Source organism: Nycticebus coucang, chromosome 4, assembly GCF_027406575.1.
Source record: "Nycticebus coucang isolate mNycCou1 chromosome 4, mNycCou1.pri, whole genome shotgun sequence".
Taxonomy (NCBI): domain Eukaryota; kingdom Metazoa; phylum Chordata; class Mammalia; order Primates; family Lorisidae; genus Nycticebus; species Nycticebus coucang.
The window spans coordinates 13,356,987-13,371,826 of record NC_069783.1 but is presented as its reverse complement, the minus strand read 5'-3'; positions in this window follow the sequence as shown (position 1 = coordinate 13,371,826).

Below are 14,840 nucleotides of genomic sequence, written 5' to 3'. Positions count from 1 at the left end.
TCAAATAGCGGTAAGTAGCTGGATTCATCTCTTGGTTCTCTATTCTGTTCCAGATATCTACTTCTCTGTTTTTGTGCCAATACCATGCTGTTTTGATCACTATCGATTTGTAGTAAAGTCTGAGGTCTGGTAGTGTGATTCCTCCTGTTTTGTTTTTATTTCTGAGTAATGTCTTGGCTATTCGAGGTTTTTTCTGATTCCATATAAAATGAAGTAATGTTTTTTCAAGATCTTTAAAATATGACAGTGGAGCTTTAATAGGGAGTGCGTTGAAATTATATATTGCTTTGGGTAGTATGGACATTTTGATAATGTTGATTCTTCCTAGCCATGAGCATGGTATGTTTTTCCATTTGTTAACATTTTCAGCTATTTCTTTTCTTAGAGTTTCATAGTTGTCTTTATAGAGATCTTTCACGTCTTTTGTTAGGTAAATTCCCAAATATTTCATCTTCTTGGCACTACTGCGAATGGGATAGAGTCCTTAACTGCTTTTTCAATTTGACTGTTGTTGGTGTATATAAAGGCTACCGATTTATGAATGTTGATTTTGTAACCTTAGACGCTGCTGTATTCCTTGATCACTTCTAGGAGTTTTGTAGTAGAGTCCCTAGTGTTTTCCAGATACACAATCATATCATTTGCGAAGAGCAAAAGTTTGATCTCTTCTGACCCTATATGGATACCCTTGATCGCTTTTTCTTCCCTAATTGCGGTGGCTAAAACTTCCATTACAATGTTGAAAAGCAATGGAGACAATGGGCAGTCTTGTCTGGTTCCTGATCTGAGTGGAAATGATTCCAATTTAACTCCATTCAATATGATATTGGCTGTGGGTTTGCTGTAGATAGCCTCTATCAGTTTAAGAAAAGTCCCTTCTAGACCAATTTTCTTGAGTGTTCTGATCATGAAGGGATGCTGGATATTATCAAAAGCTTTTTCTGCATAATTGAGAGAATCATATGGTCTTTGTTTTTTAATTTGTTTATGTGCTGAATTACATTTATAGATTTACGTATATTGAACCAACCTTGAGACCCTGGGATAAAACCAACTTGGTCATGATGTATAATTTGTTTGATGTGTTGCTGGATTCTGTTTGTTAGGATCTTGTTGAATATTTTTGCATCTATATTCATTAGTGATATTGGTCTATAATTTTCTTTTCTTGTTGGGTCTTTTCCTGGTTTGGGGATCAGGGTGATGTTTTCTTCATAGAACATGTTGGGTAGGCTTCCTTCTTTTTCTACATTTTGGAACAGATTGAATAATATAGGTACTAATTCCTCTTTAAAGGTTTGGTAGAATTCTGACGTGAAACCATCTGGTCCCGGGCTTTTCTTTTTAGGGAGGTTTTGTATAGTTGATGATATTTCTGAACTTGATATGGGTCTGTTCAAAATTTCTACTTGATTCTGGTTAAGTCTTGGAAGGTGGCGTGCTTCCAAGTATCGGTCTATTTCCTTCAGATTTTCATATTTCTGAGAATAAAGTTTCTTATAATATTCATTAAGGATTTTTTGGATTTCTGATGAGTCTGTGGTTATTTCGTCTTTGTTGTTTCTGCTTGATGATATTAGAGATTTTACTCTTTTTTTCCTGATTAGGTTGGCCAGAGGTTTATCTATTTTATTGACCTTTTCAAAAAACCAGCTTTTTGATTTATTGATCTGTTGTATTATTCTTTTGTTTTCAATTTCATTTAATTCTGCTCTAATTTTGGTTATTTCTTTTCTTCTACTGGGTTTGGGGTTGGAATGTTCTTCCTTTTCCAGTTGCGTCAGATGTCCCATTAAGTTGTTAACTTCCTCTCTTTCCGTTCTCTTGAGGAAGGCTTGCAGTGCTATAAATTTCCCTCTTAGAACTGCCTTTGCCGTGTCCCAGAGGTTCTGATAGTTTGTGTCTTCATTGTTGTTTTGTTCCAAAAAATTTCCGATTTCTTTCTTAATGTCATCTCTGACCCAGCTATCATTCAGCATAAGGTTATTTAACTTCCATGTTTTTATATGGGTATGCAGATTCCTGTTGTTACTCAATTCAAGTTTCATTCCATGATGGTCCGAGAAGATGCATGGAATAATTTCTATTCCTTTAAATTTACTGAGGTTAGACTTGTGACCTAAAATGTGGTCAATTTTGGAGTAAGTTCCGTGGGCTGATGGGAAGTATGTGTATTCAGTTTTGTTGGGATGAAATGTTCTGTAGATGTCTGCTAAATCTAAATATTGGATGGTTAGGTTTAAATCTAAGATTTCTTTGCTCAACTTCTTTCTGGAGGATCGATCCAATGCTGCCACGGGAGAGTTGAAATCTCCGACGATTATTGACCTGGAGGAAATCAAGTTACTCATGTCCATTAGAGTTTCTCTTATAAATTGAGGTGCATTCTGGTTGGGTGCATAGATATTAATAATTGAGATCTCATCATGTTGAGTATTACCCTTAACAAATATGAAGTGAACATTCTTGTCCTTCCTTACTTTTGATGGTTTAAAGCCTACTGTATCTGCAAATAAAATTGCAACACCTGCTTTTTTCTGATTACCATTTGCCTGAAATATGGATGACCATCCTTTCACCCTGAGTCTGTATTTGTCTTTTAAGTTGAGATGTGACTCTTGTATGCAACAAATATCTGGCTTGAGTTTTTGTATCCAGTCAGCTAACCTATGCCTCTTTAGAGGACAGTTTAAGCCATTCACATAGATGGAGAGTATTGATAAGTCTGGTGGAATTTTGGGTATCGAGTTTTTCAAAGGTCCAGTGGACATTTTTAATCCTTTCGCCAGTGTGGAAGTTGGAGTTTGATCCGAATTTTCTGAGTGAGTTTACTTTTGTGGTATAGGATTGGGTTGGTCATTGTGGAGGATAGGTCTGAGAATATCCTGAAGAGCTGGTTTACTTATGGCAAATTTTTTCAACATATGAATGTCATTGAAGTATTTAATTTCTCCATCATAGATGAAACTCAGTTTAGCTGGATACAAGATCCTGGGTTGAAAGTTTTTTTGCTTTAGGAGATTAAAAGTTGATGACCAGCCTCTTCTGGCTTGAAAAGTTTCAGCAGAGAGATCTGCAGTTATTCTAATATTCTTCCCTTTGTACGTTATAGTTTTCTTTCACCGGGCTGCTTTGAGAATCTTCTCTTTCATGTTAACTTTAGTGAAGCTAATTATGATATGTCTGGGGGATGACTTATTGGGGTTGAATCGTGCTGGGGTTCTGAAGCTGTCTGCTATCTGAATTTCAGATTCTCTAGGCATGTCTGGAAAATTTTCTTTCATGATTTCATGCAGAAGGGCCTCTGTGCCCTTGGAGGCCACTTCATCGTTCTCAGAAATCCCTATAATTCTTATGTTGCTTTTTTTCGAATTATCTGAGAGTTCTCTGAGTGAGTGATCCGTTTTTGCTCTCCATTTCTCTTCCTCTTTGAGAGATTGGGAGCGTTCGAAGACTTTATCTTCAATGTCAGAAATCCTTTCTTCTGCTTGCTCCATTCTGTTACTGAGGGATTCTACTGTATTTTTCATATCTTTGAGGGCTGTAAGTTCTTGCTTCAGTGTGTCTAAGTCTTTGGTGGTTTTGTCTTTAAATTCGTTAAATTCTTGAGACAATTTTTGAATTTCTCCTCGGATTCCTAATTCCATTTTATTAATCTTGTCTGCAATCCAAATTCTGAATTTGATTTCTGACATCTCAGCCAGTTGTTTATGAATGGGATCTTCAATCACATCTGCTGTATCTTTTCTTGGGGGGGTTGATCTATTCTGGTTATTCAAGTTATCAGAGTTTTTCCCCTGATTCCGCCCCATGGTTATTTTACTCCCTTTGGTTTTTCCCCTGGGGTTTTATCGAGGGCCCGTACAGTGTTGTGGCCTGAGAAACTGGGGCCCTGTCTGGTGTGGTGGAGCAAAGTGGTTCTGTCTTGTTTTCAGCTGGTTTCTGTTTGATCCTATTGCAACTTTTACTCTGGCTTGGAGTCTCAGCTGTGTGGAAAAATCAGCAATTAAGTCACCCTGCCCGCTCACCTCTGGCCCCAGTTGGAAAAGGAGAATCAAACCTTCCTACAATCGCACACCCAGGGCACTGCCTGAAAAGTCCTCAGTCTATTAGCCCAGTTCAAAAGGTCCAAATCAACTGTCTCAATCGGCACTTGTCTCGGGTGAGAGAGTTCAAGAGGTCTCTGGGAACTGGATCACAGGGGTCTGGTGACTCCTCTGACACGGCTCACCCCAGTGTAGCATGGAGTCAGGAGGAGCCACCCAGCAAACAGAGCAGTCTAGGAAGGTTGACGTCTCCTTCCCCACTTTGCCCCTCCGTCAGACCCAGTCACTGGTATCTCTGCAGATGCCTAACCCAGTTGCCTGCAGTGAACAGACACTCCAGGGGTTTGCACCTGCCTGAATCGCAAGGAAGTCTGCCAGGCCCCCGCAGACTGCCACTATCTAGCAGGAGGAGATGGGGCCTGACATCTTTGAGTGTTTGATGCAGGTGATGGGAGGGAGGTGTTCACTCAGGCTTAGCCCCGTCCCTGATGGATGCTGCTAACAGAACAGAACAGAACAGACAACTTTGCGGGGTTCTGTCTCTGTTCCTGTCGAAATCGCCTACAGAAGACGAACTGTTTTGAGTTCAAACGTCTTTGCTGTTGGAGGTTTGAGTTCGATCACCTCTCTGGGTCGGCCCCGCCCTGGAAGCTTCCCGGGTTTGTGAGCAGTGTCAGGAAATCCCCTGCTCACCGGTGGCCTCCTCTGGTTGCCCAGGGAGACAAGGGGTGTGGCCTCAGAATATCCAGAAGTGAGCGTTCTGCTGTTAAAGAAAAAACGGCTGTTGATCTACCTCTAGGGAACTGCTGCTCTGGTGTGGGCACTCAGGCGACCCTTTTCTCCTCTGTCTTGCGCCCCAGAGTCAGCACTGAGTGGCCGCAGTTTGTGCTGGGTCCACACCCCTCAAGAGATCCCCCAAGAATCAGAACTCTTGGGGGATAGGCCCCCAGACCCCGAATGGGAGTGGGGGGGCAGAAGCTAGAGTTTCATTCAGTTTTACGCAACACTACGGCCCGGGGAGGGCTCCTGCACTGCACCGCAGGGAAGTGCCGCCAAGGCTTGATTTCCCCTCAGCAGAGTGCCCTCTCCTTGCTCACGTGTCCCAGAGTCAGCGCTGACCTGACGCAGCTCAGGCACTGTGCACTCCCCTCGAGAAATCACCCAAGGATCCGAACTCCTGGGGGATAGGCCCTCGGACCCCGAGTGAGAGTAGGGGCTCTCAGCTCTCAGCGGGGAAGCTAGAGTCTTATTCAGTCTTGTGCCCGGGGAGGGTTGCTGCACTGCACCGCAGGGAAGTGCCGCGAGGTGTGACTCCCCCTCAGCCTGGTGCCCTCTCCTCACTCGCGTGCCTCAGAGTCAATGCTGACCAGTCGCAACTCGGGGACTGTCCACTCCCCTTGAGAAATCACCCAAGGATCCGAACTCCTGGGGGACAGGCCTCCAGACCTCAGTGGGCGGGAGGGGAGCGCCGGGAGGGTTGCCGGCGAAGGATTCCCAAAGTTTTATTCAGTTTTATGCCTGGCAGGAAAACGCCACGGCACCCCAGTAGGGGAGGTAGGTCCAGTTTTTAGAAGGTCTCTCCCGTGGAGTGTAGTGGGAGGGTCTTTAATTTCTGCCCGCTTGTTTAATTGTGGGGGTCTTGAGCCGGTCCCATGGGGCAGGGGGACTCCCGTCCTCTTGGTGGTGGATTTTGTACCTTTTGTTTGCGTCCTTGTGATCACAGCTTGCCTTAGTGGTGTTGATGTGTGTTCTTCAACCTTCTCTCTTGGTGAGGCTCAAGTCCACCAGGATACTTACTAAATTCCTGTCCCTTAACTCTCCTTCTGGACGGGAGCCTCTGTTGAAAGCTGGCTTCAGTCCGCCATCTTGTCTCTCTCCATCATCTATATTATTGAGAATTCTAAAGTACTTAAGAAAAAACAAGAAAGATAGTAAATGTATAAAAGCACTATAGCAATCTTATTTTTAATTTTAGTTTTTTCATAATATTCCTTCTCTGTATCAAAATTCATACTGAAGGCTAGTTCTAGGTTGCAAAAGAGGACTTATTTTTTTGCACCTGTCTATAAGAGAAATCTTATTTAATGACATAAAATCAGTATGAAGCAAAAATATACTTGTTCTTTGATGTGTGGAATAAGAAATTCCATAAGTAGAAGACTTCTTATCACCCTACATTAACATCACAGTTTAATATCATGCCAATTAGAATCCACTATTTGGGGAGGAGAGATCATTAGACGATGATCATAAGGTTTATAAGGGAGAATAAAAGCCTGAGAGAAAATATTCAAAAGAAGTATAAAAAAGAATGTCGGGTAGATATTTGCCCTATGAGGTATCATTGTGCTGTAAAGCCATTGTGGTCAAGTTTATGGATGGACAAGTGGAATAGTGAGACATAAAACAGAGAACTCAGAAACATGTCCTAGTACAAGTGATACTTTTCTATTAAGAAGTGGTACTGGAGGGGAGAGTGGTAGAGGGGAGGAGGGAGGATGGGTGGAGGGAGGGTACTCACTGGGACCACACCTTCGGTCCTCTTACAAGGGTACATGTGAAATTTACTAGGTGTAGAATATAAATGTCTTAACACAATAACTAAGAAAATGCCGTGATGGCTATGTTAACCAGTTTGATGAAAACAGTTCAAATTGTATATAAAACCAGCACATTGTATCCCATGATTGCATTAATATACACAGCTATGATTTAATTAAAAAAAAAGAAGAAGAAGAAGTGGTACTGGCACTAAATAAAAAATAAAAGTAGACATTCATCTTTAGCCATATTTTATTCTACATTATATGTCAAAATACATTTCAGATGAATTAAATACTTAAATGTGGAAAAACCTAGAAAACTACACGTACAATGTAAGAGTTGGGAATACCTTTTTAACTAAAACTGCAAAATCTATATGAGAATACGAGGATATATTTGAACATATAAAAATTAAAATTTTGTCTATATAAAACCCCACAGATAAAGTCAATTATCAAGGACAATGCTTTATTATTGATGATAATGACTTTATTATTGATGATAATAAACAAAACACAAATGTTTTTAATATTCAAGTCCCTTCTAAGTTGACAAGAAAGCAAATAGCCATTAATAAATCAGCAAAAGGTATAAATGTTCAGTTCAGAGAAAAGCAACCAACAGTGGCCAACGAATTTATTGAATGGATTAAAATCATAATGAGATATAATCTCATGCCCATTGACTGGCAAAATTTAAAGGGAAATATAAAACTTGATATTTGGCAGGGATGAGAGGAAAATAGTACTTTCAGTCTTCACATTGGGGAAATGTGAAAAGTTACCACCTTTTTATAAAGCAAAGGGCAACATTCTGTTAAAATGAAAACTACATATATCCTTTGTCCCGGGCAGACCTACTCCTGGTGATCTTTCTCACAAAGATTAAATTCCCAAGATTTCAGGACTCATGAGTAGGGATGATTCATGTGTTGTTATTCATAGTAGGAAAGTGAAACAAAAAACAAATTGGAGAAAACTGAAAACAAAGTGAATATCTAGCAGTGTAAATGCACACCATTGAACACCAGGCTATTCATAAAAGAACAAGGCTGGATATTGGGATGCACACCTATAGTCCCAGAACTTTGGGAGGCTAAGGAGAGAGGATTGACTGAGGCCAGAAGTTCAAGACCAGCCTGGGCAACAGAGTGAGACCTTGTCTTCAATAAAAACATAAAACAATTAGCCAGGCTTGGTGGCATGTACCTGTAGTCCCAGATACTCAGGAGGCTAAGGCAGGAGGATCACGTGAACTTCTGGTTCTTCTCCAGCCTGGAAAAGGGAGACTCTCTTTCTAAAAACAAAATATATATATATTTAGTTTATTTGAAAGACCTCCCATTAGCTATTGTTGCATGAGAAAAGTAAGATGCAGTGAACTATATATACATTGGAGTTCCATTATTATAAGTAAAACTGACAAAATGCTTTCTTTATGCAGATAGATACACTATGTATACACACACATACGTATCTCTAAAGAATTGAAATCATACATAAAAATAATAATGTGGGTGCAGACTCAGAGAAATATAGCTTATCAAGTTGGCTACAGGGTTTGGGGAGTGGGGAAGTTGATATACACGGAGGGGGAAACATAGGAAACTAAATAAAAAAATAGAGAAGAGATGAAATAGAAAAGCACACATATGTATAATCTCATTCACATACAATCATGTATGTATGTGCACAAATAAATAAATATATTTTTAAAATAAGGCACATTAAAAATTATGAAATAGATCACTCAAGGTGACAGGGGAAGAGCGGACGTCATATGTTGGAATGGGAGCAAGGAGAGCAGTTCCAAGTTCTACATGACCCAGTAACCCACACAAGGGATGGTGGTGGCATTACTCGAGAATAATAGTTGAGCTAGGAGAAATGGATAGACACATCTTGGAAGTTACAGATCTTCTGATGGATATGGAGGGACTTGTAAGGTAAAGGTGAGACAAGGATAAATCCTAGGTTTGTTTCTTCTGCAACTCAATAGATAATGGATTCATTGTAATGGTAGGAAAGGTTATGTGATGAATGGTTTGGGTGGGGGAAGAAATAAAGGGTCCCTTTGAGGGATGTGTTGAAGTTTTAGATGCCTATTAGAGATGTAACTGGAAAGTCCCATCAGCAGTAAAAGTTGACAATGACCCTCCCTCGTTTAGGCTACTGAGATGGTCGACTTCACCTCCCAACATCACTGTTATAGATGGTAGTTAACATGGGGGGATTCCCTTATTAAGAGAAAAAACAAAGGATGTAATATTGGTTGAGAACTGACTGTAAGGCAGATGCTTTACAAACATTGGTTCATCTAGTCCTGAACACATCTGTACAGGTAAGCTATTATGATCTCTACTGAGGTGGTGTTGGGGTGCATCACCCTTACCTGCTTCTTGAGGACCAGGGCACCCTTCCCTGGCAGCCAGACATGTTAGCTGCTGGCACATCATGGCTGAGACCACATCAGAGTGATTCAACTTCTCCCTCTGCCCACTTTTGTTTCCCTCATTCCATCAGGTGATATTCCAAACAGTAATCCTTTTGCTTACAATTTTCCATTTCAAAGTCTGTTTTTTGGAGAACCTGAACTTCCAAGACCCTGGAGAGGATCAATGACTAAACTGAAACTTAGACCCAGTTTTCCTGAATAAAGAACATCTCCTCTTTCTGAGAGAGCTTTGAGATAATCTCTGTTGGAAGACAAGCCTACAGTTCTTGGGAGTTTGGTATTTTCGACCTGCTGTATGTTGTGTAGGAGCCTAGAATGGGGGCCAAGTCTTGAGCTGAGCCACTGCATGTCTCTCTAGGCTGGTGAGCCCAGAATTGCTTCTTCTAAGGAGTCTCTGTGCTCCTTGTCAGGGCCAAGGAGGGTGACTGCTTAAATTATCTCTAGGATGAGCCCCCTAGGGCCTTCCTGACCAGACTGGATACCGTCAGAGCCCATGCCCTCACCTCTGCTTGAATGTATGTTGTGATTCCTCCAAGGCAGAGGTTACTTGTCATTTCTTCTCTGAAGACTTCCCACAGGCAGAATCAATTAATTCAATCAACAGCACATAGTGATGCAGATCCTCCGAGCTGGCCGGCTCTGGAGAGGATGTACTGTTACCTACTCCCCGCTAGTCCCCGTCTCTCCATTTGTGTACCTCTTCGAGGGTGCTCATCACAGGTGGAAATTATTTATGTCTTGCTCTCTCCTGCTGGACTCCACATCCCTTCAGAGTCACCCTCTTGCTGATCTATGTTGTCAGCTCTGTGTGTAGCACCTGGTACTGTCTAAGTGGAGATTGGTTTTAATCTGTTAAACACTTGAAACTCATCTTTCTACTTCAGAGTTCGGTACTTTCAGAAGCCGAATGCTAGAAGGATCGTAAGTCTCTCCGTCCTACCCACACCAGTAAGTTTTGTTTTAGGTGCCTCAAAATAAAGGAGATGCCATCAGCAGATATTTTACCCATCAGCTGCTTCTCCTGTCTTCAGCTCTGAGGACATTCTCTTCTTGTTCCTGATCTATTGCTCTCAGGAGCAGTCTCTGTCCACCTCCCCATCCATCCTCTACTCCCTCAGTGTCTTCATTGGCTTCACCTTTGCCCCCTGCCACTCTAGTCTTCAGGGCCAACCTCTCCAGCAAGGCTTTTGCCCTTTCTCTGGGATTCTGCTCCCATTCCTCTGGGATTCTGCTCCATCCATGGTCTCTGCCCTTTCTTCAGCCTTCACCTTCCCACCCTGCAGCCTCCCCCAGCTCCTGCTGCACCTTCCTCCACCTTTCACCAATACACCTCTTAAAATAATAGCGTCAGTGTGTCAGAGTTCCCTTCCATTTATTTTTCAGAACTCTCACTCATTCTATACACCCGCTCTTGGAAATGTCAGTGACATTATAGTAATTTTCAAATCAAGTCTTGCCCTCATTATCTTCAACCATTTTGGGACATTTGACACTGTTGGCCTTTCTTCCTTTGGAAACTCTCTTTCCTTCGGGATATTGCCAGTAACGTGGTAGAGTGAAAAAGGTCATGGACTTGAGAGTTAAACAAAACAGAATTCAACTTGCTGTTCTATAGTAGTAGCTGATGACCTTGGACAGCTTCTTCTCCAACCCTTAATTCTGTAATCTGTACAATGGGGAGATCAGTGTAAAGACTATGGTATGATTTTTAGCCAGTTCGGTCTGCTATAATCAAGTACTATAGACTTGATGGTTTATAAACAACATAAATTTTATTTTTCTTGGTTCTGGAGGCTGGAAATCTGATGTCAAGACACCAGTACACTCAGGCTCTGCCCAGATTCACTTCTGGGCTGCAGACTACAGACTTCTTGGCGTGTCCTCACATGGTGTAGAGAGCACTGGCTGGCCCTGTGCTCTTCACATGAAGACACTAATCTCATTGTGGGGGATGGGAGGGTTCCACCCACATGAACTAATTAAATACTACCAATGGCCCAACCTCCAATGTGCCATCTTGTTGGGGATTTCAATAACAAATTTGGGGGAAACACAAACATTCAGTTCATAATAGGTGGTCATGAGGTGAAAATAAGATGATAGAATTTGCCTTGCAGAGAGACCGCACGTCTCCCTGAGCAATCTCCCTGATATCCGAGGCTGTGCACAATTCTGATTCTTTCTCTCCCTCTGACTGCTGCTCCTCTTCCTCTGCCCACCCACTAACAGAGATGTACCTGAGGAGCCATGTGTGAGAAGATATAAACAAGTTCTTTGTTTTTTTAACACAAATCAGATAGGCAGCTGCAAATTTTTGATGAATAAGCTTTTGAATTTTAGCTTGTTTACCTCAAGTACAATTACAACCAGAAAAAAAAAAACAAACTTCTAATGTTTCAACGTTATACCTAAATTCATGCTCCTTTACAACAATTTCTAGTGATTTTGAGACAATGTCTACATCAGGCCTCTGATTGTAGAGAGCCCATTTAATCTACTGCCAATTGAACTACTTATTATTATGCATTCAGACTGAGTGTAAATTGTCTCATGTTCCTTGAAAGGAATTAGGCATGGCTTGATATATTAATGAAATCATTACCATTTTGTTAAATTGCATGCTTTGAACTGGACTATTCTGTAGTCTTATTGAAATGCAGAAAGTGCTTTCTCTTACGCGCATCAGCACAATTGATGGACAAACGTACAGCCTTCAAAGGCTGCAGCTTTTTGCTGAAATACATTCCTATATACATGTAAAATTCTGTACAAAATGACTGAACATCAGGTGGATTTAAATAAAAAGGAAAAAAACTATGCAAAATCACTTTTTATTTCATGAAAAGATGAATTTTTATATGATTCTGAGAAACTAATTATTGACTAATTATTTGGTTATATGTAGAACGGATTTTAAACTTGTGGCCATGAGAACGAAGTTTAGAAATACTCTTGCATAGCAATAGACATTATGATGAATTAACTAATTCTTTGTTTTTGCATATTATTGTTTTATTTTTAATTGACATATAGTAATTATATATACATGTATTTGTAGGGGACATGGTACATTTTTAATACATATCATGTATAATTATCAGATTGGTGTAATTACCATATCCATCATCTCAAAATGTACTATTTATTTGTGTTGGGAACATTCAATATCCTCCTTTTAAATATCTGAAACTATGTAACATGTTATTATTAACTATAGTCATCCTACAGTGGTATAAAACACTCACACTCATCTCTCTTACCTAGCTGCAATTTCATATCCTTTAACAAATCTCTCCCTTTCCCTCCCTTTCTCACCATTCTAGCTTCTAGTATCCCTTTCAGTTTTTACTACTATGAGAACTTTTGTCGTTTCCACCTATAATGAGACCATGCAGTGTTTTGATTTCTATACACTCTCAGTTCCATCCATTTTGCTGTAATTGACAGGATTTCATTTGTTTTTATGGCTATGTAGTGTTCCCTGGTGTATATACGCCACATTTTTAATTCATTTTTCTATTGTTGGACACTTAGTTTGTTTCTATATATTGGCTATTGTGAACAGAGTTGCAATTATCATACAGATGGAGATGCCTCTTCAGTGTACTGATTTCTTGTCCTGTGAATATACGCTCAGTCATGAGATTCCTGGATCACAGGGTGGTTTTACTGGTAGCTTTTTGCTTGTACATCTTTGCCAGCATTTGTTATTTTTTTTGTCTTTTTGATCATAGCCATGCCAAATGGGGTGAGATGATACCTCACTTTGGTTTGATTTGCATTTCCCAGATGCTTAGTAATAGTGAGCATTTTTTTTCATATATTTCTTAGCCATTTGCATGTCTTCTGAGAAATATCTGTTCAAATAATTTGCCCACCAAATCATTTTTTTGGTTGTTGTTGAGATGTTTGAATTTCTTGTATATTCTGGATATGAATTCCCTGTCAGATGAATAGTTGACAAGTATTTTTCCCATTCTACAGATTGTCTTTTCACTCTGTTGGTTATTTCCTTTGCTGTGAAGAACAACTTTTAGCTTGGTATAATCTCATTTGTTTTGTTTTTGGTTTTGATTTTGTGGTCTTATTCATAAAATCTTTCCCAGACCAATGTCATGAAATATTTCATGTTTTCTAGTAGTTTTATCATTTCAGATCTTAAATTCAGGTCTTTGAGTTGATTTTTTTTCTAGAGTGAGAAGTAGTAGTCTAGTTTTAATTTTTTGGATATGGATATCCAGTTTTCTCAGCACTATTTATTGAAGAAACTGTCTTTTCTCTGGTGAGTGTCCTTGCTGCCTTTTAAAAAAATCAGTTGGATGTGGATACAAGGATTAATTTTTAGGTTCTCTATTTATTTTTCCACTTGTCTATGTGTCTGTTTTTATGCCAGTACCATGTTGTTAGTCCAGATTTCTAGTTTATTTTAAAATCTAGGGGTATGATCCCTCCACCTTTGTTATTTTTGCTCCGGGTTACTCTGGTTATTTGAGGTCTTTCGTGGTTTCATACAAAATTTAAACATTCTTTTCTATTTCCGTGAAAAGTGTCATTGGGATTTTGATAGAGATTTCATTGAATCTATAGATTTCTTTGGGTAGTATTGTCATTTTGGCAATATTAATTCTTCCGATCCGGGGAAATGGTTTATCTTTCCATTTGTTTGCATCCTCTTCAATTTCTTTCTTCAGTGTTTTGGAGCTTTCTTTATAGAGGTCTTTCAGCACCTTGGTTAAATTTATTTGTGGGTATTTTATTTATTTATTCTTTGTAGTATGTGGGATTGCCTTCTTGATTTCTTTTTCAGCTAGTTCATTGTTTGTATCTAGAAATGCTACTGATTTCTGTGCATTGTTTTTGTATCCTGCAACTTTGCTGAATTGGTTTATCAGCTTTAAGAGTTTTTTTGACAGAGCCTTCAGGCGTTTCTATATATAAGATCAGGTTATCTGCAAACAGGTATTATTTTTTATCTTCCTTCCCGATTTGGATGCCATTAATTTCTTTTGCTTGGCTGATTTCTCTAGCTAGGAATTTCAGTATTATGTTGAATGAGACTAATCTTTATCCTGTTCCAGCTTCTCTGTGTTCAGTAAGATGTTAACTGTGGGTTTGACATGTACTGCCTTTATTGTGCTGAGGTATATTCCTTCTATATTGAGTTCATTGAGTTTTTATCATGAAGGTCATGAAGGGATATTGAATTTTATCCAATGGGATTTTTTTGTACCTGTAAAGATATGCTTTTTGTTCTTCATTTAGTGAATGTGACATATCATGGTTATTGATTTGCATAGGTTGTATCATCCTTGCCATTTTGCTATAAATGCTATTTGGTCATATGAGAGAAGAATACGGTTCTCTATCACTCAGGGAGGAATACTGTGTTACCTGGGAGTATTCAGAACTGTTAAAAAGTAAATTGAGCAAATATCAAAGATAACTATAAGGCACAGGAAGAGTTAATGCCTCAGCATTTCCTTGAGGCAACCAGCTTAACCCAGTCCGAACTGTCCCATGGAACACTTTTTCTAATTGTAATGCTAACCACCTGCCTAATAGAGAATTATAAGACCATTATTAACATTAAGTGAGTCAAATGAGGGCACATGATGATGGTACTGCACATGTTTAATCTCTTTTATTTTTCCAAAATGAGCAGGACTTAATCTGTTTTATATGTAAATGTGATGGTGTAATGAAAAGTTCTGCCTCACTCACAGAAAAGGCCATACAGCAGGTGTTCTGTATGGATTTTACTCTCTGGAGGAGTCCCCAACTGCCCAGGAAGGAGTG